General features: G+C 39.7%; 1 protein-coding gene across 3 annotated transcripts in view; it reads right to left on the reverse strand.

The window, feature by feature from the left end:
* The window catches only part of gria4b (glutamate receptor, ionotropic, AMPA 4b), a 116,312-nt gene that overhangs the window by 61,747 nt on the left and 28,888 nt on the right, over nucleotides 1–25,677 (reverse strand). The window lies entirely within an intron of this gene.

The following is a 25,677-nucleotide window of genomic DNA, read 5'->3' on the forward strand; positions in this document are numbered from 1 at the left end:
GCAGGCGACGTACGTGGCTTTTTACGTCACTGGACAAAATTGGCTACAATAGTAACAGATTCCAGTGGATTAGTTTTCGTAGGAAATCATACGAACCATTCATGAGGACAGCCTGCTCCCTGAGGACAACAGTGACTAACATTTAATCTAAGGGTGTGTGTGTGTGTGTGTGTGTGTGTGTGTGTGTGTGTGTGTGTGTGTGTCCATATTGAGGGATAAAGGCTTGCAGAATTCATGGTAGACAGAGTGTCCAGTCAACCAAGAAAGGAGTCCAGAGGTTGGAAAATCCACACAGCCCACTGATGTCCCCTCAAGGGATGGGATGACATCAACACACACGCACACACACAGAGGCACACACACGTCCCTGCATCCTTATAGGTCAGCCCACAGCCTCTCTCTAGATGCCACATTGCTGTTATGCAGAAGAACCAGTTTGACTAACAACACATTTATATCCACGTAAGGAAACCTGACAGTCTGGCTCAAACTTTGTCTCCCCCTGCTGTGTTTGTCTCTAATTACTGCCTCATTCAGACAACCAGGGTTTAACTCATCTGCTTAGTTTGGACTGAAACTGACAATATATCAAAAGCAGTACTATACCACCACTACCATGTCTTTAACTGAAGGACATATTTCTGCCACTTATGATAGAGAGTGCCAGATAATGAGGAAAGATTAAACAATAACAGTGGTATTTATCATGACATCATTGAAATAAATATGTCTCAAGCAAACTCACGCTCATATTTACATCACAAACATGCTGGAAGTCAGACAAGCAATAACTGACAGTAATAATCAATCTTCATGTAAATATATGTGAGTTTTGCTAAATCAATTGCAACAACACGTTCATAACGATATTATAAAACCTTTACTGCTGTTGTCAGTGTGGTGGAAATCTCTGAATTATCCTGAGTGGAATAGATGGAGACTTTTACTCTGAAGGGTAGACATTTACACCCGGTGTTATATTTCTCATTTTTGTTTTGCCTCCCAAAGTGTTTAAGATATATTTTTGATGTAAGTTAACATGTTTACATATAAACACTGTAAATCATTGTTTTATTTAACAGAAAGTAAATTGACCGTTTTATTTTACCCAAGAAATGCTACTTTTATAATATTTTATATAATTTATGTGGGGTAATTTTAAGTCATGGATAGTACAAATACCTTAAAAAATGTACTTCAGCACAGTGCTTGAGTTATTTTACCTTCCCAGTTTGCATCACTTTTCAAAGTAAAACATTTCTTACCACAAAAACATCTGTGTGAAGTTTTGGCCGATTGGTTTCCTTTCAAAGGTGCCTCCTCTGATTCTGCTGTGTTTTTTTATAGTATTGTTTATAATTTTCATTCAGTCCAAGTCTGAGCAACAAAACAAAGGATTCCTCCAAGGTCACATTTCCACCCATTCAGGAGCTGCCAATGAGACCATTGTGCCCAGAGAAGCTCTGGCAGAGGACAGAACAGGACAGAGCTGCAGGACTCGCCAAATGGCAGATGATGAGTGTTATCCATTTCATTAAAACAGATTGCCTCAGCAATGAAGGAGGACTCGGCTAACAGCTTGCCCCATGCCTCTTCACCAGTCAGTTTGTTCAGTATCTTTCCCTGATGACATACAAGAAGATCACTTCTGGATTGCCATTGACTGCAATCACTAAGTGGGCTCTTTTAACCCAAAAGCAACAAAAAAAATATCATCTGCACAGTTTCTTCTTATTTTATGTGCCTGACACCATGAACCTCTGTGACTGCAGACTAAAAGGAGAAAAGATACTCTATGTTAAGATATGTCAGGACAATGTTTTTATTTGTTTGGACCACTATATCTCATTTATCTGGCAGTTTACAGGTGAGGTCCTCTTGCAATGACTCAGATAATTCACAAATGCTATACAAAAGATCTAGACTATAGTAACATTGAGAAACAATGATAAACAGCTATTTTCAAGGGACTGAAATCTCAAGATCCTATAGAAGTCAATGCAATTTTCAGTTTCTTTTGATATGTATTTTTGACAACTTTGTATGCACATATTTCTTGGTAAAGTTGTAAAGTGGCTTTACTGCAGCAGCCTCCAGTTCAAGCTCGCTATCCATCAGTAGTAACTTTCCCTGGCATCATTTAGCTATTTACCACACTGATCCACAATCTCACTGTGAAAGCTTATTAAACATAGACTGTATAAAATAAATGGACGTAGCCAATGAGATAACTCTTTTAGTCTGAGCCCAGCTTAAGACTAAAGCACACAGTGCTCCTTGGTAGTGACCTATCAATTTACAAGATAGCCACACCCTAAAACATAACCTGCTTTATTGTCTTTTTTTACTCTAAATGAGAAATTTACAAAGCGAAACATCATGTTGCATTGTATAACACTTGAAACTAGTGATTGAGTTCATACAACTTATTAGAAAAATACTTAATGAGCAAATAAATCAAATGAGAACCAGGGTCATTTACTTACAGGGACTTTTGGAGTTCTTTTTGCAAACAGTGGAGTCTCCCCCTGCTGGACGTTAGAAAGAATGCAGGTCTAAGGCATTTCCATATTGGATTCACTTTTCAGGCCCACAGGTGGGTGTTTGTAATCAACACAATTGTTTCTCATTTGGCATAATTCATATTCATTTCCCTGTTTCTCTTTGCATGTTACAGTGTGTTTCTTTTTTCCCAAAAGGGGCATGGCGTTAGCAACTGCAGTCTGGTCTATGGACTCACCCAGACTCTGGTGAATCTGCCTACTGATGATGTTTGTAGCTTTTAGGACTCTGGTTTGGGAAACATAACAACACATCTCATGACAACTACAAATAAAAAACAATTTCACCTAAATGTCAAAGTCAATTTTTGTCAGTCTGAGACGTGACACATGTGTTTTAAGACACTTCAAAGAAAATCCAGAGAACTGACTGCTCCAGTGCAAAGAGACAGCAGTGGCCAGTAGTAGCAATCCATCAGTCAAGCTGTATCAAACAGAGTCTGCTCAGTATGACCTAGTAGTGATGTGACAGCAGTAGTACTGACAGTGAGTGGGCGGCCGCTAGTGACAGGCCGGCCTCCTGGACTGGTCCATTTAGTCCCACACCAGCACTGACCCTGAAACAGCATCCGCTGGCCTCACACTCGACTGCACAAACAGGTCAGAGCACACACACACTCACTGCAGCTCACTGTGATCAATGGGTCAGACTTTGTGCGTGTGACACACTAACAGAGCAATGCAACAGAAGCTCTCCTCTCATTTTACATAACACTCGTCTGAAACCAACTAACATCTGTTCCAGCAAAAACAAACCTCATGTGAGTGAATTTGGATGAGGTGCTTTATTTGTCAGGAATCGTCTGAAACTTATCAAACCATAAAGCTGAGCTAAGCCATGCTAGGCTATGCTAAGGTGGGATAAGCCTTCCTAATTTCATTCTATTGACGAGCAGGACTTTGGGCGGCTAATTTGCTTTGTCATCATTGCTCTGTGTAAATCTGTGGACGGTTGGATAAGGTCTGTTGCCCATGACACACTTTCCCCTCGGTCCCCCAGGTGTCAGGCCCCACACACAGCACAGGGCAGTTTGATGATGGCTGCCCCCGACCTCTGCCCCGTCAATATATCGATCTCAGCTGTACAGAACAAACCTCCATTATTTACCACTTGTTTTAGAGCAAAAACATCCAATGCTTGCCGCCGGGGAGTCAATGCACTGAATTTTGAGTTATGGCAAATTCTTTGCATCTCAAATCATTTGTCGGTAAATTATCCAAACCTGTTTAATTAATTACATTGGAAGAGTGACTGATGAATAAGGCTATATTTAACCTGCATTATTTATAGCTTCCTGTATTTCTCCTACAGTAACTCCCCTGAATCCATTCAAACCTCAGTATGCTAAATAATTTGTTTTTTACAAATCAACAAAATAACAAATATGGTGTATATAACCTAGTTTATTGCACAATGAAATCCACAAGATAAGATTTGGAATGGCATACACTGAAGTCTTACAGAGGGTGCATTAACAAGCGAATGTCAACAAAACAGCCAGAAAAACTGAATGCACTTAAAGCAATGTATATATATATAATGTAATAAATATATTAGCACAAATGGTTTTAAAGTGCTAAAATCAGTGGTTTATTCTGTGAATTTATATTGAGGTACTTGGTCCCAAATCCAAAAAATAAAAAAACAAATTAAACCAACAATATGGTAGACCAGCTCTTTATAATTTCAGAATCAGTTTTTAAGAAATTTGCTGACAATAAAAAAAAACATAGAATGACACCAGCCTTTCTTTGAGAGATCCTCTCGACTGTTTTTGTAGAGCGGGCTGCTTTAAATGTGTTTTATTGGATGGATGTGACACCAACTCTCTTACTTGGCACATTATTTATAATGGTAAAAATACTTTAAAGACTGCTTTACAACCAACTATAAGTATGAAATTGAACTGAAATTTAAAAAAAAAATGATTTTTTCAAAGGGTGGAATGTTTGAGATTTTATAACACAAGTGTCTTGTGTGTGAGAAACTTTTCAAGTGAGATCTGGTGACTGATATTATAGAAGAAAGCCATTGACATTGATATTTTCTATCATTACCAGCTGTTGTAGTTGTAAGACATCTTCATCGACTCACAAGAAACATGCGTGGAGGTCTTTTGTGAAAAAGGAGAGAAAGGACAAGGATGAAGCCCCTTTGTGTCAGTAATAGTTTCAACAAAGTAAAAATCAATACGGGCCTCTCGTCAGAGCAGTCCAGATGAAAAGAAACCATCACTATTTTACCGACCGTACACAGCACTTATGCCGGGCAGGCAGCCATTTTGAACAGGATCACAGCAGCAAGCAATCACTCAATTCCTCCCCTCAATTCAACAGCTCTACTTACACTTTCAGACACAATATAGTGGCCTTAGCGAAGCTCACATTTACTTTATTTAATGGATAAATTACTTTGTTGAACAGGTTTGCAGCTGGACAACGGAATCCTCATCACTGTAGCTGACCCAGTAAACCTGCCTCATATTAACACTTAAATTATGGCAATCACACCTTTTCCTCACCTTTTAACTGGTGCTGTTCCAGTGTTGACACTCAATCAATGACTGTACATAACTCCTCTAACAATATTTGGAGCTAGTGATGGTAATCAAGAACCTGTTCCAGTTGGGGACTGGAATCAAATTGTTCAATTTGTCAAAACCGTGTGCCTTCAAGTTTATCAATTCCTTCTATCAATTTATGCTGTGTAATCACACTTAATCATTTTAATATTTGAAAATGTGTTTTAATCTGCATCACAAGCATAGTAATCAACAAGAAAATGCCAGCATCAAAATGCATTTTAATATTAAGAAATTCTATTTCAACAAAATCTGATCTTGTTTCTTGGTCCACTTTGTGACTTCGCCCCAAATATCCCACTTACAACAAACAAACAAACAAACCAACCAACCAGTGGGACAGAAAACATAACCTCATTTCACAGAGACAGAAACAGAAACTGGAGCAGCTTTCATGAACTGAACCAGTATTATCTTACACCAGCAGGTAACAGAGAGCAGCACAGACATGTACAGTATCTGAAAATGACAAATTACACGTTACCACTCTGTGTGAGACGTGTCTCTGTGAAACTTGGCACCTAACAACACACTGCTGCCTCCTTCATTTCCTGTGCATGTGCATGTGTGTGTGTGTTTGTGTGTGTGTCAGATTGAATAAGGCCTTTGTGCCATGTGCTTGTGTGCATTCAAGTGCATGTTGCACGCATGTACGCATTTTTGCACATGACTTTTCCTTCGGCATCAAACACACACACACACACACACACACACACACACACACACACACACACACACATTAAAAGAGAGAGAGAGAGAGAGAGAGAGAGAGAGGGAGAGAGAGAGTCCCATTGGACAACATTGCAGCACATTTCCACATCATGCATGAGTGCCACTGACAGACCACATCTCACTACATACACACACACATGCACTGTGTGGCGCCGTATTCTGTCTGCTTGACTTTGTCTCCCACCATGCCCTGGGTTAAAGAGTGGTGGTGCAGGGCGAAAGGGGAAGATGAAGCGCTGCTCTGCACATCGTTTACACACTCCTCCTCCTCCTCCTACTCCTCCTCCTTCTCATAAAATCAGACAGCCTGAGGTTGAATTCTAAGAGAATTAGAGGTAACCTCATGTGTATGAGCACATGTACTTGTAGGAAGCTGGTTAATACCCAGGGTGTCACATCCGCAGTCTGCACCTTTAAAACCTGATCTTGATGCATTCAAATCTTCTTATTATCCTGTGAAAACAACTTTTATTTTTCAGTCCTATTAAAAAGCTCAACCTCCTACATTCAGATAGAACACAAAGCCGAAGAAAAATAACAGCAAGAACACAAATAGCAAAATATGTTTATGTATGTCTGTGTGGAATCTATTCAGAAAACCTAATTACAAACCCTGCAGTAAATAAGTATAATCAAACAAACTGCATCATATTCATCATATCAAAAGCTAAAGGCCAACGATATTGGAAAAATGTTAGTATATATTGGTGACATGCATAAAATCACACAATCAGAAACTGAACTGGAGCTATACAATTACATTAAGTGCATGCTGCAGCCAGTGGACTCCTGCTTCCTATACTGTTGCCCCTGTGGGAAAAAGCATATGACAGGTCAAATATAGCTATGACCGTAAGTCAGCCTTACAGCAGCCACCAGCTCTGCCATACCGGCCTATGGCTCTCTATATACCAGCTGCACGCTTATGGGAAGAGGGGGGTAAAACACATATTGCATTTCCAAGTCAAAAAACAACAAATATAACAGCTAATAATGTAGCAGAGATCCTCAGAGAGGTCGCCAAGAGGCACAAAACGCTCAAAGTTATGCAATATTTTAAGTGCAACCACCGAGGGATGAGTGAACTAAACTCCTCGTAAATCCTTTACCACTTAGCATCCATAAAACATGAGCTAACCAGGGGGGAAAAAGAGGGAGAGAAAGAGAGGGAGAGAAAGAAAGAGAGAGAGAGGTAGAGAGAGAGAGAGAGTGGAAAAGTAATGGATAACAGCCAATCAAGCTGGATGAGCTTCCTGCTAAGATTTTTGCTCTTGCAGAGGAAGAAGTGATGGTGAAAGTGAGGCTGTGGTGTAAAGCACATCCTCTGTGAAGAAACGTACAGCTGTGCATCAGTAATAAATGACATTATAGTTCCATAGTAGCCATAAGCCTTTTTGCGACACGTCACAGTAGAAAAACCACGAAAAAAATAAAATGAATGATTGCTGAATTCCATTTAGCTGCTTCAGTTTTACAGTCTTGGTCTTATGCATGCTGGCTCGCTGTCACACTGTCATGACTTACTGGGACATTTGAACCGAACAGAGCCACCGTTAATGTTATTAGTAACACCTTTGCTCTTCCCACTCTGACGAGTCAAAAAAAAAATCCACTGTAGAAACGGCCTGTAGTCACAGGTTCTGCTTTTATTTCCAACTAGGCGACTAAGTTCCTGGAACTAAATTTCAGCACTGCTCAGTGGGTGAAACTAAATCCTAATACTAAAGCTCCTAGTACTCTCAGGGGTTGCCGGCAGTGCTGTGGGCCGAGATTGGTCAAGCAGATGTTTTATCACCTCACAACAAGGAACGGCTACAACAAACGCAACATGTGGCAGAAATGGGGCTATAACATGCAGCCAAACAGTGCAGAGATACGTGCAAAAGCTAAAAAATTAGAGAAAAAAAGGTTCAACATGCATACAGCGGAGCAATCTTTTAAAAACCCCACAGAGGTCTGGTGCACAGGATGCTGTTTCAGGTCACTGGTTGGCTTGTGGCGGCCCCAGCGGTGCCTTGGATTCCCTGTCAGTGTATAAACTTGTATATATCACGTTGTCTTGTAAATGTGAAAGAAAATCAATAACACCATCAGCACCACTTGTTGTGTGGTGTCCGTTCCACAGCTGCTTATTTCATGTGTCTACCAAACAGCACATAAAAAGGATGAGGTCAGTCCCACTGTCGCTTACAGTTGTATTTAATGAAGAATCCAATAGTTTGGGTGATGGCTTTCCTGTTCCTTTTTATTCTCTCTTCTAGTTCTACTACTTCTAACGTGAGAGTTTGTTAACAACCTGTCTGATCATCTGAATACATTGTTTTAATAACAAATAGTACTAAAGGCTATGATAAAATGAGCTGCAACTTTCCTTTGAGGACCACATTAAATGCTCTCACAAACAACATTGCCACACTTGGAAATGAGAGAAGTCATTCAGGTGATAATTCTCTGCAGGTTCGTCACCCTTTTCACATTAACCTTTTTATTTAAAAAGAAACCATCCTTTTTATGCATGGAGGACCACAATGATGTAGCTGAGGAGGTGCTGTGAAATTAACATGCAGTAAACTGACAGATTTCATCTTTTTTTCCTTTTTTTTTTTTTAAGGAAACCACATTTCATCAGAGGAGAATTTGATAGACAGAAGGCTTCCAAATATTGACAAAGTGTGAAAAACAGACTATTATGTACTTCGCCATGAGCTGATGTCCCTTAGAGACACTCACACGCAGCCTTCACACAAATTAATATCTCAGCTGAGGGACGTTCACATTAAATAGTGAATACATATCAAAACATTCAGCAAAAGCATCAAATCTCTGTTTATTAAAGGCTAACTGCAAACTAAACTCCATTACAATGAAGTAACATCACTGTATGTGCCAAGATGTGCATCACTATTACATTAGAGGGTGCATGTTTTTTATGGATTCTTTTCAGCGTATGAGCACAAGTTGTATCCAGAAGTTTCTTAGAGAGAGGGTAATTTTATTAACTTTGTCTATAATTCCAGTTAATTATATCTTTGGTCTTATTTTTTGTAGTTTTAGACATCACTGCACTTATCAAGTTAATTGCTGATGAGGGCCGAGTTGCAATCATAGAGAAAGGTCACTTATTTTGGGGAGTATTGCCATTTTAACAGCATCCATTCTGCCCTTGATGGATATTGGTTGGTTCATCCAACACTAAAGGCCAGTTTATTGTTTTAAGCAGTGCAATTAAGTGTTTCATTTCTGCCTACTACTCCCCTTCCCAGGGAATCTCTGTTTAGTCTGAATTATATAGTTTTCTTATTCTTCTTTGCCTTTCTCATAACGTCCAACAGAATAACACTGTAGGAGAAGTGTGTGTCCTGATTTACAGCCATCCACCTCACCTAAAAGACAACTCCTTTTTCCTCACAAGCATCCGCAAATACAGACCCAATGTTCTCATGCTTATGAATATGAAGCTTTATCAGCCTAAAGGGGCCCAACCCTCACATGGAACACAGTGCACATACATACACACTCAGTGAGACACACATAAATTCCCACATGTGAGGATGTCAGTGAGAAAACCAATAAGCTGCAGTACAGCACCCCTGACGATCACCACCGCTGCTGCTTCTTATCTGATGGGGCCTGATTTACAGCTGCTGCTGGACATTTCTCTGCTCCACAGGTGACTTGGACAATACAGTCATGGCTCTTCCAATACAGACATCAGCACTGTCACCCAACAGCTGCTGTACAGTCTACTGCACAGAGATAAACATCAAAAATACGTAGGAAAACTACTGCAGAAGGACAATGAGAGAATGCAGATATCTGCCAAGGCCGTACCCTGTCTCCAAATGTTAGCGAAAGTGAAAATAGTTTATGTATCGGCCCCCTGATCCACTCCAAAATGTAATGGACTCTTTTTCTGCCCAGCCATCACCCTTACAAAAAGTTTCATGAAAATTAGCCCGGTGGTATTTCTGTTATCCTGCTGACAAACAAACAGAATACCAAATAAATCCACCAATTTATCAGATCAAATAAATACACTTTCTAAGTAATATGGTGCATTTTCTCATTTGAATCCACTGCATATCTAAATAGAAATTTATTTTAAAAAGCATTTATAAGAATGTGGTTTTTATTGTAATTCTTTTTTTATTATGAGAAAGTACAAATGTTGAAAATGGTGTTGTTTAGCTTCGCTTTTAAAACAAACAAAGCAATATATCTTTGAGAGAAAATTGTTGATTTTATCCATGGTGCACTTTATGCTGTTGGTATTAAAACATAACGACATCATTTCTAAATTCCATGAAATGTCAGCAGTTATAGAAATAACCAAGATGAAAGTGCTCTTAATGTCACATCTATTATAGTCCAGAGGATTTTAACCAGCAAGGTGCTCCCCATAGTTGAGGGGGGGGGCATCATTTGCATCCAAGTTTGTACTTCTTCTCTGAGTCATAACTCATTTAAATCCGAGAACAAAGACATGCTATACATATTTTTGGATTCAGTATGATCTACCCTTCCCCAGGGTGTCATTATCTCCATGAGTTGCTAATAAACGTCTGTTAGAAATCATCAAGGATAAAATGCTTGTTAGAGGTCCAGAATCCTGTTTTCTTCAGTATCAGAGTAATCTGGTGATTGGTGGCTCTACATCCATGGGTACTTCTCAATTATGACCTGTTCATAGTAAATATGGTAACTATTAATTTTTTATTTAGTTTTTAGCTGTAGCATATGTGTTAATTTTCCCATTGAAACAACCCAGTCAAATCCGAAACTGAATCAGAAATACTTAATTGATTCCCGGAGGGAAGTTTCGCCCCAGTTACTCCAACCAAGAATAGAAAGAAATAGAAATAGAGAAATAGAAACAAAATGAAAGAGAAATAGAAACAAAGATTGAGAGAGAGAGAGAGAGAGAGAGAGAGAGAGAGAGAGAGAGAGAGAGAGAGAGAGAGAGAACTTATATTATTGTACTTATTATTGTATTGTAAGCAGGTGACAGGTGACAATAGATTATAATAAATTATGGTGTAAATGTGCTGACATTCTGGATCTTTTGACTGAATGCAAATGAGGCATGACTGGAATTTCAACTTTTCCTTCAGCTGACATGGTTTGTTACAAATGCACCACAAAGATCCTATTGTTACCGGCGTTATTGTCCCAGACAGACTCCCTAATCCAACATGCTGGGTTGGGGAGCCTCTTGTTTCACATTTTTTAACAGTTCACACATAGCATTCTGCAAGCAAGAATTATTTTAAAGGTTGTGTAGTATGGACTAAACATTACTGACTTTGGTGATGCCCTGACTTTTCATATCCTGCCAACAAAAGGTAAAAATGTCCAACTATGCATTGAGACATTGCATCATCCACTGGATGGTTTAGCACAGAATTGGTGCTGACATTACGGTTCCCAGACAATGAATCCCTGTGACTTGATATCATGGCTTCCCATACCGCCAACAGCAAGTTGACATTTTGAGGGAAATTTGCTAAACATGAGCACGTTAACATGCTGACATTTGGCACATATAGTCACGAACATGGCTGGAGACTTTTGGTCTTTTTGTAAATTACCTCCACCCACCTATAGCCTTGAAAGCTGTATAACATGATATTATGTGCACATTCTTCATAAATTCCTATAGTAACAGAAATGTAACAACATGAAAATAATGGGAAAACATATGTAAAATTAGACATGTTCTTGTAGCATTATGTATCCACTCAGTAGTTCCAAACACATTTATTTTTTATCACACCGCCAAGAAACATCCCTTCCCCCAAAATCATTTGTCAACTCGACTAGGAGGGCGAGCAGCAGGTCGTGTTTGCTGACCTCATGTATGTATGGTTAACCAACGTTTGTGAATGACAACCACTTTTATTACACAGCAGCAGTCAGCATTGCTGTGGGATAAATACAATGCTTCACTACAACACTTGTATGCAGCATTAGTTATGTCACACATCAACACATAGATGCAGAAATGTCTCCGTACATGCTGACAATGGGAACAGTGAAGAAAGTAGCTGAGTTTTATAAACAAGGACAGAACACAAATACAGCCAGACAAGAACTGACACCAAGTTGTGTGTGTGTGTGTGTGTGTGTGTGTGTGTGTGTGTGTGTGTTTGTGTGTATGTGTGTGTGTGTAGCCCTGCGGTCAGCCATGATAAAACCATCTCAAAGGTCTCCTCATACAGATATCTTGGTGTTCGTATTAAAAATGTATGTTCTCAATGTCTTCTATCAGATAACCTTATCGGATACGGCATCACAGCTTGGTTTGGTTACCTCATCGTGTTGCTAAAGTACAAACTGGTCCCACTGATGCAGACTGCATGTAAAATAAAGGAGTCAAACAGCATAAGTCCTTGCAGCCAATAGAACCAGCTACTGCCCTTAGGAGCTTTAGATACTCCTTTTTGACCAACACAAACCTAGTTCTTTTGCTGAGCTAGTGCTGATTTGCAGTTTGTTCAACTTGCAAACCTTCTCAAAAACCTGTTTGCATTTCCACAGTCACTGTATACGTCTGTATATGTTTCCACTCTCTGTTGCTGATGGCTTTGGGAGCCTACATTGGTATCCAAACATGACTGGTACAACACATTTGTGCTGCTCGACTTGAATGCCATGGACAGCGATTACGTTCTTATTAACACTGAACGTAAGATGTTAATGTTAGACTTTGTTGAAAGCTAACGATTGTCCACTAACATTAGCCCACTAACGCTAGCCCGAATCAATCACATTGCAGTCAAACAAATCAAATAAAATGAATGATACATGTTTTCATTGGTCACGTTAATCTGGCCACAAGCCCCTGATGTAAGCGGTTCATGGTTCGAGACCAGCAAAGAGCTGGTGCTGCTCTGGAACCAGTTTTCCTGGCCAAGAGGAACAAGGAACTGGTTCGAGTTTAGGCACCGGCTCAGAACCGGCCCTTGAACTGACTTGGTCGAACAGGAGTAAGAGTCCCTCATAGCAAATTAAACAGATTGTGATAAAAATTGAGATAAATTGTGTATTTGGAACACCTTTCAAGATTATTAATTTATTTATTAACATCTTTGTATGTATGTTTTTGTATGGTCTATGCTTCTATCTGTATTAAACACTACTGCTACTACTACTGCCTGAAAAAATGTTTTGCTCAATTTATTTAATTACTCTATAACTGGTAATTCTAATAAAGAAAACATGATACTGTATGTGCTATATATTATGTGAATCATGTCATATTAAAGGATCTTCTGTGTTATCACAGTATTCAGTGGAGGGGCTGCGGCTCTGTTAGCATGTTAGCTAATGGTTTATGACTCACTAGATGGTCAGAAAGAACAGCCTGGGCCTGGGGGAAGAGCTGCACCACGAGGCCTCCACCTGCTCAGCTCAGTCAGGTGGCTGCTGGTCTGCTGTCAGCCCCAGGGCCCAGCTCGGAGCTGCGCCACAGGGCCCTGGCTAGCTATCAACAGAGGAATATTATCGCTAATAGGATCTGTTTTAGGTCACAGAAGTGCACACATGAGCGGACACACATGTGCGCAAACACACTGAGACATCATGGGAAAGGGCATTCAGAATGAGGAAGCGCACTGGTTGAAGAAACACTCTGCTTCACTGATTTTTGAGACAGAGTATCCACCCACATACACACACATAAACGCAGACGGACAAACACACACAACATGCATGCACGCATATACACACTAACAGGGCTGGGAGATTCTTGGGCTGAGGACAACAGTTCTTTTTCGGCTGATGCTGTCAGATCGGCTCATCGTCATAGATGCATGGAGCTCACTGGGAACGCGCACACACTCATGTGCACACACACAAACTGGGCCTTACTCAAGCTCTGTCTTAAGAGCAACAGAGTAAACAATGAGAGGATAGGATTTTAGCAAACATACAGATGAATATTCAAGGCATGCAGTGTGTGTTTGTGTGTGTGTGGGGTGAGGGGGGGTAAATCAAAGCTATGAGTCAGGAAAAAGAGGGACAAGAGGATGCGGCGGTTCAGGGCACAGAGAGGACAGGACATAGAGAGAGGGCAGTACAGCGAGTGATATCTCAGTAGCCACAACACACCAGAATCGAGACACGCTGTTTACCTCCCTCCATTGCTGCAGCTTCCCTCCCCTCCTCCCCACATGATTCAACCTTCCTCCTCTCTCTATATCTTTCAATTACGTCACAATCTCTACCTCCATTCATGGCGGAATTAATCATGTTAATCCAGCCAAATGGCTCCTTTTTTAAGAATTAGAGATGCCTTCATCACAGAAGGTAAGTCAAAAAAAGAGTAGGATTGTAGGGATGAATGAATTTTTACCTTGCTGCTGACAGAGCCTAATCATTGAGATGTCCATTCAAGAGAGGAACATTTTTAAAAGACGAGACATGTTCTAAAAACAAATTCAATACGTTTGGAACCGTGTATATTAGAGACAACCTTCAAATGTGTCTGAAGTGTGATATTCACATTTTTGCCTTTATAAAATTTAGCTGATTTATGGTGAAATTTACTTTAATTTAAAAGTATTTTTTTTAAATTTAGTTTATATTGACCAAAATATAAAGACAGTGCCCAAATCTATATGATAAACAACTTCAGAGACAATCGTCAATAAATTACTTTAATTCACTGAGTAAAAGGTGTATATTTACACCTAAATTCGCATGGAGCTCCAAAATGGCAAACTGTAACCACTATTTTTTTTAGTTTTTAAGACAACACGTGAATCTCATACAGAGGTCATGCATGATGGTGTCTTCAGACTGCAGCACTGACTGAAGGAATAAGCTCAGAATTGAGAAAAAAAATAAATAACTGTGTCTTTGTAGGCTTGAGTGGAAACCTCTGCAGTTTGATAATAAATTAGATATGGATATTTATGGTTACCAGAGGATCATTCATTAACCTTATGACTCCTCATCCTTATGGGCAACATCATCCGGTAAAAATTTGACTGACACTTTGCTCCATGAAAAGGTTTCAGGAAAGTCCAGGCTTTCCAGGAAATTTACTGAGTACAATCATGCTCCCCAGAGGACGAACCCCTATCTCTCTTTAGAAAGCACATGACCTTTATCTCTTGTGTGGGACAAGAGCTAAAGGTCATGAGCTTTCAGGTTAATATTTAAACTTTTCATGCCTGGATATCTGATATTATACAGTAGAATGAAACCTCATACTCTTTTTTTTAAATATATTTTTATCCCTAAGACTAGTAAAGCTCTAAGAATAGATAAATTATCAATATGTTCTTGTCCAACACTTTTTCAGTGTGTTGAATCCTGCAGCCTCCAGAGAGTCTTTTTCCCATCTGCACGTCTGTTGTTATTGGGATATTGTTACAATGGAGACTGGCAGCCAATATTAACAGGCAACTGTTTGCAAATCCATAACAATTTAATAAAGTGATAAAACTTGATAAAGTGTTGTGCTTTCAGATTGTACTTCTGGCCAAAAGAGCTCACTGAAGGTTTTGAAATCAATTAACAAAGCATCAGAAACATGCCAGTTTATTATCAACAAAAAAGCCCTGCAGCTCTGAAGAGGTCAGACTATCAGAGACACAATTCAATACAAAACAATTATAGACCACGGCCTCAACAAATGAGAAATTAATTGACACCTGTGCGACACAGTGTCAAAAACAGAGGTCAGATTTATTCCACTGCTGTTGTGTTTGATGAGATTAGACTGCACAGGGGTACTTCATCAACTCAAAGTGTAATTATCAAGATCTTTTGCAACATTGTCATCGAGATGCAAAACATTGTGTGTTATTCATTGAAAAACAAAGTATTTCATCTAGATTCCTATGAATGTGGTCCAGTCCCACCACTGCTGTCACACAGCTGACATGTTCTGTCCTGCCGCTACCTTGCACTAACCACTGTTGTCCTATTTTTAGAAACGCTGAAAGCAGCTCAGACAAGCAGAAAATATCAAAAAGCACACAATATATTTGCAGAGTTACCCAGCAAAGGCATGGGAGATAGGGAGGAGGAGGAGGAGGAGGAGGAGGAGGAGGAGAGAAGGCAGTTATTTAGAACTTAAAGTAAGCGTCAACAGGGGATGCCAGGAGGAGCTTCCATCTCTTTGCTGCCTTTTATCAACATGAGCAAATGAGGAGAAAATGCTGCAATGGCTTTATGCAAATTCTGTGTATTCAGTGATGTATATGAATCTGCACAGGGTGCTTATGGGTTTAAATTACAGTTAATAACAAGCTATTCAGTAAGATAAGAAACCCAATACATTCCTGTAACAAGGTCATCGTCTCAATGACAACAATAACGGTCTGCTAGCTGAGTGCTGATTGTAAACTTGCGCTACACGCTGCAATCCTATCTTTTACTATATGCTATTTTTGAATCAGCTTACGTCAAACAAACTGAGAAAGCTGCCATTAAGTTTGATTTCCACTCAGCCCCTTTGAAGGAAAATAAGACTTATAATCAAAGGAAGCAACAACAAAAAAAATCTAAAAAGGAGAGTTTATACAGCAATAGTGCTGCAGAAGCATTGTGTCAACACGCGCACACGGAAATTCATTATAAAAGTGCATGTGTGCAAAAGTGATTAATTTAGTAATGAGATGCTTTGACCCTTGGGTGGTGAACATAGAAGGTCACAGACTGGATGAAAAAGACGTCAACCCAACAATGACCTTCAGGCTTAAAAGCGCGCGCACGCACACATACACAAACACACACACACACACATACACACACACACACACACACACAGAAAACACAGTGACATGATGAGAAAGATGGGAGGAAGCAGGAAATATGAAAAGCTTCTTCAGCTGAAATAGCCACTAAAAATACACACAAACTTGAAGAAAGTACGGCATATTCTGTAAGACTGTAATGACCATTGTCAAAAATGAAAAGAAAACAATGTTTGTATGATGCCGTTTAGCAGGTAATGTTATATGCTCAATGTCTTAGTTTAGTGTTTTAGCATGCCAACAATAAAGTTCAATATCATGCATATTAGCATTAAACAATTGTTCCTATACAAGTAACACACCACCAACAAATACAGCATAAAACTAATATAATTATCATCAGGTACTGTGTTAAAGTCCAGACGAAAGTGGTGGACCCACTGGTTTTTAAAACTTAAATGACAAAATATGACTGGAAAAATAGTCTTTGATTCAATTGAAAGCCACAAAATGATAAATAATACAGGTCCACGTTGTACTGTTTTAACATGTGATCATCTTGTAATGAATATCAATTATCATATGCAGTAAAAGAAATGAACATGTAAGCAGGTTTTGCCACATACTCAAATGACTGGCTTCTCTCCTGTGTAACTTCCTATGAGTCTCTTTACGCCTAATAACTGTGGCACAATCTTACTGAACTCTTTTCCACAAATAAACAAAAAAGAGTATAAATAACAAAAACAGAGTTAGTGCAAACCATAGTTAAAGTAGTACTCTTTTGATAATAAAAGTGCTGACCAAATATTTCTTCATACATATTGCTCAGTGGCATATTGTTGAGCTCTTTTCATCACAAAAGACTGTGGTGGCTGTTTTCAAAGGATTAAGCAGCTTCACCAGGTCTTCGGCACCCCTGATGTTGCAGCTGTCAAGTGTATAATTTTTTAACAATATGGCCAAAGTATGCTCACAAAACCTTAATAATATCGACATATTGCATGTGCCTTAATCGGAAATGCTACATGGGACATGAGAAAAAAAAGGCCTATTCAAGAATATGTAAAATAAATATGCTGTCAGAGTCAGAGTCAGTGACTGAATCATCTGATTTTGAATGATACATCAACAATCAGCTTCAATTATCAGTCTGACCCTTTGAGATGAACACAACTGAGAGGTTAAAGGAGAACCACAGAGGGAGAGAGGGGAAGAGACTGAGACAACAAACCACATAGAGAGCGAGCCAGACCCAGTGTGAACCATAGAGAGAGATAGAGAGAGAGAGAGAGAGAGAGAGAGAGAGAGAGAGAGAGAGAGAGAGAGAGAGAGAGAGGAAGTGGTGATTGAGTGACGGTGCTTGGAAAGCATGCCTCCATTTAAACACCGCCACAACTTGCAACCAGATGGGAGGGTTAATGAGGAGAGAGTCATGCCTGAACACGACACCGCGGTGTTGGGCTGCACCAACAGGGAGCACTGAAAGACCCAACAGGGAGTGTGTGTGTGTGTGTGTGTGTGTGTGTGTGTATGCATGTGTGTGTGTGTGTGTGTGTGCCTGTGGAGGGTTTACAGTATGTGATGTGTGTGATGAAGGATTGAAGGTTGAAGCTAAAAACTGCGTCACTGGCAAACACCATCTGGGTGCTTAGAGGAGCATGGACACCCAATCTCTCTCTCTCTCTCTCTCTCTCTCTCTCTCTCTCTCTCTCTCTTCTCTCTCTTACACACACACACACACACACACACACACACACACACAATTACGAAGGTCTTTAAGAGTAATTGTTGAAAGAGAGAAGACTTTCCCCATTTTCCTTCCTGGGTCCTGTCAAGCTGCAAGTGCTCTCGCTCTCTCTCTCTCTCTCTCACACACACACACACACACACACACACACACACACACACACACACACACACACACAGTGCTATCTTACTTCCACTGTTATTGTTGTGAAATATGCAGTGAATGTAAAGTTGAACACAATGTATTATTAAAACTCAGACCATGAATAATCCAGACCCCATGTTGCATTTAAACGCCTCACGGTACAACATGGATTGTTTTCTCAATTCAAATTGCTGCACAGCCAAAGGGTAAACTCTCACCTTCAAACTGACGGGCTGGCCAGTGTTGAGACACCATTACATATTTTTTTTTCTTCTTAGCGTTAATAAGTGATAAAAAAGCGTATTAATCTTTGAACTGACTTGGCTTACAGCATTCAATAAGCGTTTTTTTTAGAGTTTGGCAAATCCGTTTCACATTGCTGTGGCACTGTGTTTACTACTGTTTTTATCAATGGAGTCTGGTGTGTTAACCTAAACAAGATTGTCTAATGGCAAAAAGCATAAATGGTAATGGCAAAGCCATCAATAATCACTGTGCCATTATGTGTTGGACATTTCTGTATCAGGATAGAAGTGTCCTTTGTTTAATATGACACTATTAGTTGGTTCTAACTTGTCTACATTTAAATATTTTGAGGCTCAGGATGTTTTCAAGGTTGGAGAAGTCACATTGATTTGCTGCAGAGGCAGTTTCAGCTCTACACAGTGGTACTGCAGGGAGCGAGCAGTATGAAGGACCCTTTCGGGTCCACCGTATTACCTTGAGATAAAGTTTGTAGCTGTAAGGATAACTTTACTGCTTCCAACTGGACAGCCTTACAGAACTTTACTTTGTACCTGTGAAAGGGGCACCTGGTAAACTGTCACCTTCTATCCTCGCGGGAGCATTGGGCTCTGTTCCAAACCAGATACTGTATATACTTCCAAACTCCATCTGTTATCCCCTGTGTTTTCTCTTCTTTTTCTTTCTCTCTTTCTACAGCTTTCTCTTCTCCCTGTTGAACGTTTCTGTTCCCAGCAGCCCATTCCTTTCTTTGTGCTGTATTTGCTCTGCAACTAATGTAGTCTCTTTCTCACTGTGGAGAAGAGATGACATGGTGGTGGATAACTTTGGTCCTTTGGTCTCTTTCTCTCTCCTCCTTCTGCTACTGTCACACTTCAGTAAAGCTCAGTACAGTGAAGCGGTTCAGCCTGTGTGTTTAATTGCTTTCTACTTCCAAGAAGCCTCCCTGCTGGCCCACAAAGAGAAATTCATACATCAGATGATTGGGGCGAGACTCATAAAAGTGCTACTGTAGTATTTCATTTGGGATAAGATTCTGCACTTGACTTTCATCAAAGTAATCCACCACAGCTTGATGACTCTGAACTGATGACCAGTAACCAGTAAACAACTACTCAAAAGTGGTTCTCATCATAGACAATCATGACTAATATAACGCAGAAAGTATAAAATATAGTTAGGTCAAGGTGGCAAAGACTCATCTGCACCACAAAATGTTGACAAGAAGAGGAAAACAACAGGAAGTGGATGCATCACCATCATCATTTGGATAAAAATTAACACTTTTTTACACTACATTTAGAACATTTTCACTGCTTTACCTTGCCTTCAGATAGCCCTGTTTGACTTTACATACTTTAAGCCATCATATCTGAACTGTTTTCACCAGATGAGGCTATGCGCTTAGTTAAACACTAATTTGGATAAATAACTCCAGTGGAAGTTGAAGGCTATTTTTGAAGGTTCACTGAATCAAAGTGTGAAACTAAAAACAAAGCAACTAAACAAACATAATCATTCTAATGCAATGTAAATATAACAAAAGCATAAGTATGGATGTAATGCCAGGTAATTAAACAGTTAATTGAAATAAGCAAAATTGGAGCATAAATATTACAATACAAACAAAAATTATATTAATCTGCAAATAAAGATGCTATTTTTTGACACAGTAAACAGATGTTATGCTCTTATCAATAATACAGCCATGAAACCCAGATCTACTCATGGACATTGTGTCTTAAAAGTGTGTGAAGAGGATGGAGAAAGAGAGACAGAGATTAACCTCTTCCTGAAAAACAACATCCTGTCTCGACAGGAAATGAAGTGAGTCTATCACTCCTGTGTTTAAAACTACTGTATACTAACTGCCGGAAGGGGGGCTCCAAAACAACAAACACAGTCTAAACAGTCCAGAACAATATCTATCTAAAAGCCACCAGACTCCATTGACCAAAACAGTAATTTTACCTCACAGAACACAGGAGTTGCTTGTCAACCACTGCCCTTAGTTGTTTAGTTTGTTTGTGTTACTGTGGTGAATCCCAACCAACCCTTATGAACACCAAAGTTACACAATAACACAAACATACTAACAGATAGAGGCAGTGGTAGACCACTGTGATAAGTGATAATCTAAAGTGTCATCTGTTGCTGGTCTGCAATGTAAAAATCATCTTAAGGGAAATAAAGCCATGACTTGCTGCACATTTTTTTAATAATAGTCCTAATTTTTAGGTTTGGGGATGGTATCAGTTCCATGTCAGGTATTTTTCGGGACTCCAGTCTAGAGTCCACACTTCTGGTCAGCTCATCAAAACGCTGCTATAAAAACAAAACAAAGCAGCCAAAAGTGTGCCTGTTTAACAATCTGTGGCTGCAGACTCCAACATAGATGCAATCAAGCGTCCCCCACCACCCACTGTTGGTCAGAAAACAGCACCACATTATCTAAATTGTTGAAAATGTGAAAGCACAGTTTGGGGTTGGATAGCCAATCATCAAAAACAATAGGTGCTGACTGTGAATTCGGCTCATTGTACCTCATTTAACCGTCCAAAAAGTCACTTTGCTCCACATTGTCAAATGCCCTCGCTTGTTTGTCTTCCTTCCGTATCAGACCACTGGTATTCTCTATCATGGCGGTCACCCTTCATGCCCCAAGCTACTCAAGTAGATCTATCTTTATTGGTATGTGCAGTGGGAGACAGCTGGACCTCTTCATTTCTGTATAAATCTCCATCTGAGGCAGACAGCGGCGACTCTGACCTCATTACGGCTGGTAACAAGCGTTATCAACACCATTTGGGCTCAGGATTTATCTTCTCATTCCCCCTGCTACTCCCTTGCTCCATGTGCCACACAGCCAAACAGAAGAAGCTCACAAGGCACTGAAACAGGTGGGCTGAAGAGCTTATGTGTTACCACAAAGTTGACTGAAGGCCATTGGGGTTTTATGAAAAACAAAAGTGTGCTAGGAGCTCATATTTAAGTTTTTAAAAAAAAGTAAAAAAAAAAAAGAGGAAATGACTATAAGAAAAACTGTAAGGATTTAGGATTGTCCTTTGGCAGCACTAGAGAACTAGTGAATTGAAACATACATGTAGGTATTTTAGATCATTTTTAGCCATGCTAGCATTATAGCTCCATGTACAGCAATGTTGTCCACTAATCAGTCAGTCTGCCGCTTTGATACAAACCAAAGCATCTCAACAACTATCAGATTTATTGCCATGAACATTGGTCCCCAGAGAATGAATCATAATGGCTTCAGTGATTAGCTAATTAGCATGCTAATAGGCTAATATAAGATGCTGAACATGGTAAACGTTAGACCTGCTGTGCAGGCTCTTGTTTAGCAGTTCTGGGTCCACCGATTTAAAACATTGCCATTTTCTGCCAACATTAGGATATGTAAATGTAGTTCTACACATCTGATGTTTGTTGTGCAGCTATTTAAAATGTTGTTTTCTGATGCTTTGAAATCAAATACTGACTTCTGGGAAAACTCATTTGGGTAACATAGAGCCTCATCTCAGTTATTCTGTCTGTCAGCAGGATTACACAAGAAACTACTCGCCCAAATCTTTCTGAAACTCGGTGGAAGGGGCAAAGCGAGGGCCAAAAAGGACCCATTAAAATTATTGGGGATCTGAATCATGGGCTGGATACGCTGTTGTTAAGACTGTCAGAGATAAGGAACTTTGTGCTGTGGTGTCAGAATGATAGAGGTACCTGACTGTAAAAATTCACATGAACACCACCACCTCTTTAACATTGTGAGATTTAGCATGCCTTTGGTGCAGGTCTGTGCTCTCCGAGTGCCCTTCTAGTTTGCCACATGGCTCACTGTTGAGTGTAATTTATGACTTAAACAACAGAGGGAAATAAAGGCAAGCAAGAGACCATGTCACAACAAGAAACCTGAACTAACCTGCAGTATTTAGTGTTCGTGACACCAATATATCTACAGCCCTGCCATTAACCTCTGGGTTGCTACACTGTATTATTGTGTCACTATGATTTAGCTGGCTGTAATTTCTTCTTTTTCACCTCCTGGAGTTCCACACAGAGGTTTTCAATTCAACTCAAAATGGGGGTAAAATGTTCCATAAGCTGGAGAGTAAAGCATTAATTAAGCCTGAGCAAGAGCTCCATGGCTGTCTTACTTCTTGTAACAGCACATGACTTTCCATGTTGTACAAATTGAAATTATGGATGAGATGAATTGAATTGCAATTCAAAATAAAAGTAATCTAGGCAATGTAAACCCATTCAAAATATATTTAAAAATGTGTTCTGTCTCTTCCTCCTGATTAGAATCAAGTCAAGACATTACATCAAAACTGTCTTGAGTTGATGTTCTTTACTTGACTTCTTACTTAACATTGTGTGTTGCACTTTGAGTTCACAAAATGATTCTAAAATCCAGATCAAAGCTTTGTGTAGTTTGTAGAAAACCTCCCAGCTCCTCTTCACAGCAGAGCTACAGTTCAGGGATAACAATGAAAGCAGAAGAGATAATTAATCTTTCTCAATGAAAAAAAAATGTTCCCCTTCCTGTGAATGTAAAATGGAAGGATATAATAGAGCAGAGGATGAAAAACAACCTGGAGCTTTAGTGCTTACTGAGAATGAAACAGATGGTGACTTGGCCCACGAGAAAAATGCATGTTGGTATAGCATTATATAGTTGAGTGCAAAGATTACAAAAACTGGTAGTTGCATATATTGTATAGTGTCCTGTGTAGGTGTGGGTGTGTTGTTGGCTGAAGGTTTGTACAGTTTTTCTTCATCTCCAGCATGAACAAAGGACTGCAGTCCAGGTGCAGTTTTCAACCAACAGCAGCCTTGAAGAGGTGTGATGCACCTGCAAACTGTCACAGAAATCGAGACAAAGAGTCTGTTGTGAGAGTCAGCAGGTGAGCTTGCTGTGAGTGTAGATATCCTTAATTAAAAACTGCTGGCTGCTGTTTATTTATTTGTTCAGCTCTGCAGTTCACTAACGTACAATGTGGCTTAACAGTTGGCGTACCCTGGATAAGAACAGAAAACATAGGACTGAAATTTAAAGTGTCTTGATCCGCCTGATCCTGTTCCTACAGACTGGTTCAGGCAAACCAAAACTAACAATTCAATTTGTCTGTTTATTGATGTTTCGCATCATAAAAATAGGTACAAAAATGAATGTTGCATTTAGATTCTTGCCAATCTTGATTAAAGGCATCTTCTTTCATTGCCTCTGAATTTTCTTTACAGTAATTCATACACACTTTGTCTTGTTTTTCCTTTGCTGCTGCAACAACCGGTTTCCCTGCAGAGATTGTTAAAGTTTCCTCACAGTTTTTAAGGTCTTGAAATAAACAGAAACTGTGAGAGGAGAACACCTGTCTGGATATGGTCCAACATCGAGCTCTCTAGTTTTTTGCAGTAACAACACAACTCTATTCCCCCACTGCTTCCTATCCACGTCAATGAGAGCACTGTATGTGTGTGTGTTTACATTGTATATTAGGCTGGTGTCAAACCACATCAGAAAATCTCTCCTCCCTATCTCTTCTATCCCCTGAGCACACTTCATTCTTACACTCTCTCTTCTTCTCCCCTCCTCCTCTCTGTTTTTGTGCCAGTTATCTTTCTGTCCCATCAGTTGCTCAAACAGACACCAACTTCTATCTAGACCATCTAACAAGGATGCACATCACCAGGGTTTAGTTGGTAAGACTGACATATCAGACATAAACACACACACAAGATATTTCTGAACCATTACGAATGTGGAAGGAACTTATATAAGACCAATACCAGTTTTTAGCCACACTGACACCATGGCTGTAGAGATGGCAATGCCAGTCAGTCAACATCCTTGGGTCAGACTGCAATATTTCAACAATCGTTGAGCTGATTAATGTGAAATTTAGTACAAATAATTAAACTCCTCGGAGGATGAATCCCAAGGAATTTGGTTTTCCCCTGCCTTTTTCTCTGCTTTTCGTGAGTATTTCTGCTATATATAATGTGTAAATACATAGATGTGTCATCATCAGTGCTTCCAGGCTGACAAATTTCTCTTTAAATGTACTTATATGTTTACAGGAAGGTTGTTTATCCGACTATTCTAAACAAGCATTATAAGCTGAAAAGACGCAGACAAACTTGAGACAGCATTATTTTTTTTGTTAGACAGGCGTCTTACATAATGCAGGTTTAAGGAACTTTGGATGTTCTTCACCAGGAGGAGCATCATCTGGCCTGTCTGCCTCATTAACCCACCCTCTGCTCCCCATGGAGACAGGAAATAACACTGGGAGGAGGGCTGGATCCATGGAGTGGTATGAATGATGGGTGTGTGTGTGTGTGTGTGTGTGTGTGTGTGCATGCGTGTGTGTATGTATGTGTTGGGAAAGACAGAAAAATGGGGCAGAGAAGCTCAGGGAAAAATGAAAAGTGATGATGTACAGAAAGAGGGAGCAAGAATATGAGAGCAGCCAAACAATTATTCAATTTATCCTCATGAATGGGTTCATATGATACCCTATGACAATGTATGCACTAAGATGCATATGATATGTTATGAAATTCAACTTTTCCATTTAACACTGTGAAACGGTCACATGGTAGCTGTTTTTAAACATGTGGTTAAAGATGTGAAACTGGAAAAACTTGGTTAGGTTCAGGCATTAAAACTACTTGGTTAAGGTAAAAGAAAAATCAGGACCTGGGTTAAAATGACAACATCCATATGTGGACTTAGTTACATTGGTGACATAGAGAGTGATGTACACTATCTGTGTATAGATGTTACAATTTAACAACATTAAGTTTTGGTTTCATTAGACATGAACACACGTCTCTTGGGTCAAAGTTCTGTGTTTGTTTGACCCATCTACAACCACTCCCGCCTGCCCTAAATGGACTTTCTCGCTCTTTATAGTACAATGTCTATAGTACGCTCTTAC

This window comes from Centropristis striata, chromosome 15 (genome assembly GCF_030273125.1).
Source record: "Centropristis striata isolate RG_2023a ecotype Rhode Island chromosome 15, C.striata_1.0, whole genome shotgun sequence".
NCBI classification, from domain to species: domain Eukaryota; kingdom Metazoa; phylum Chordata; class Actinopteri; order Perciformes; family Serranidae; genus Centropristis; species Centropristis striata.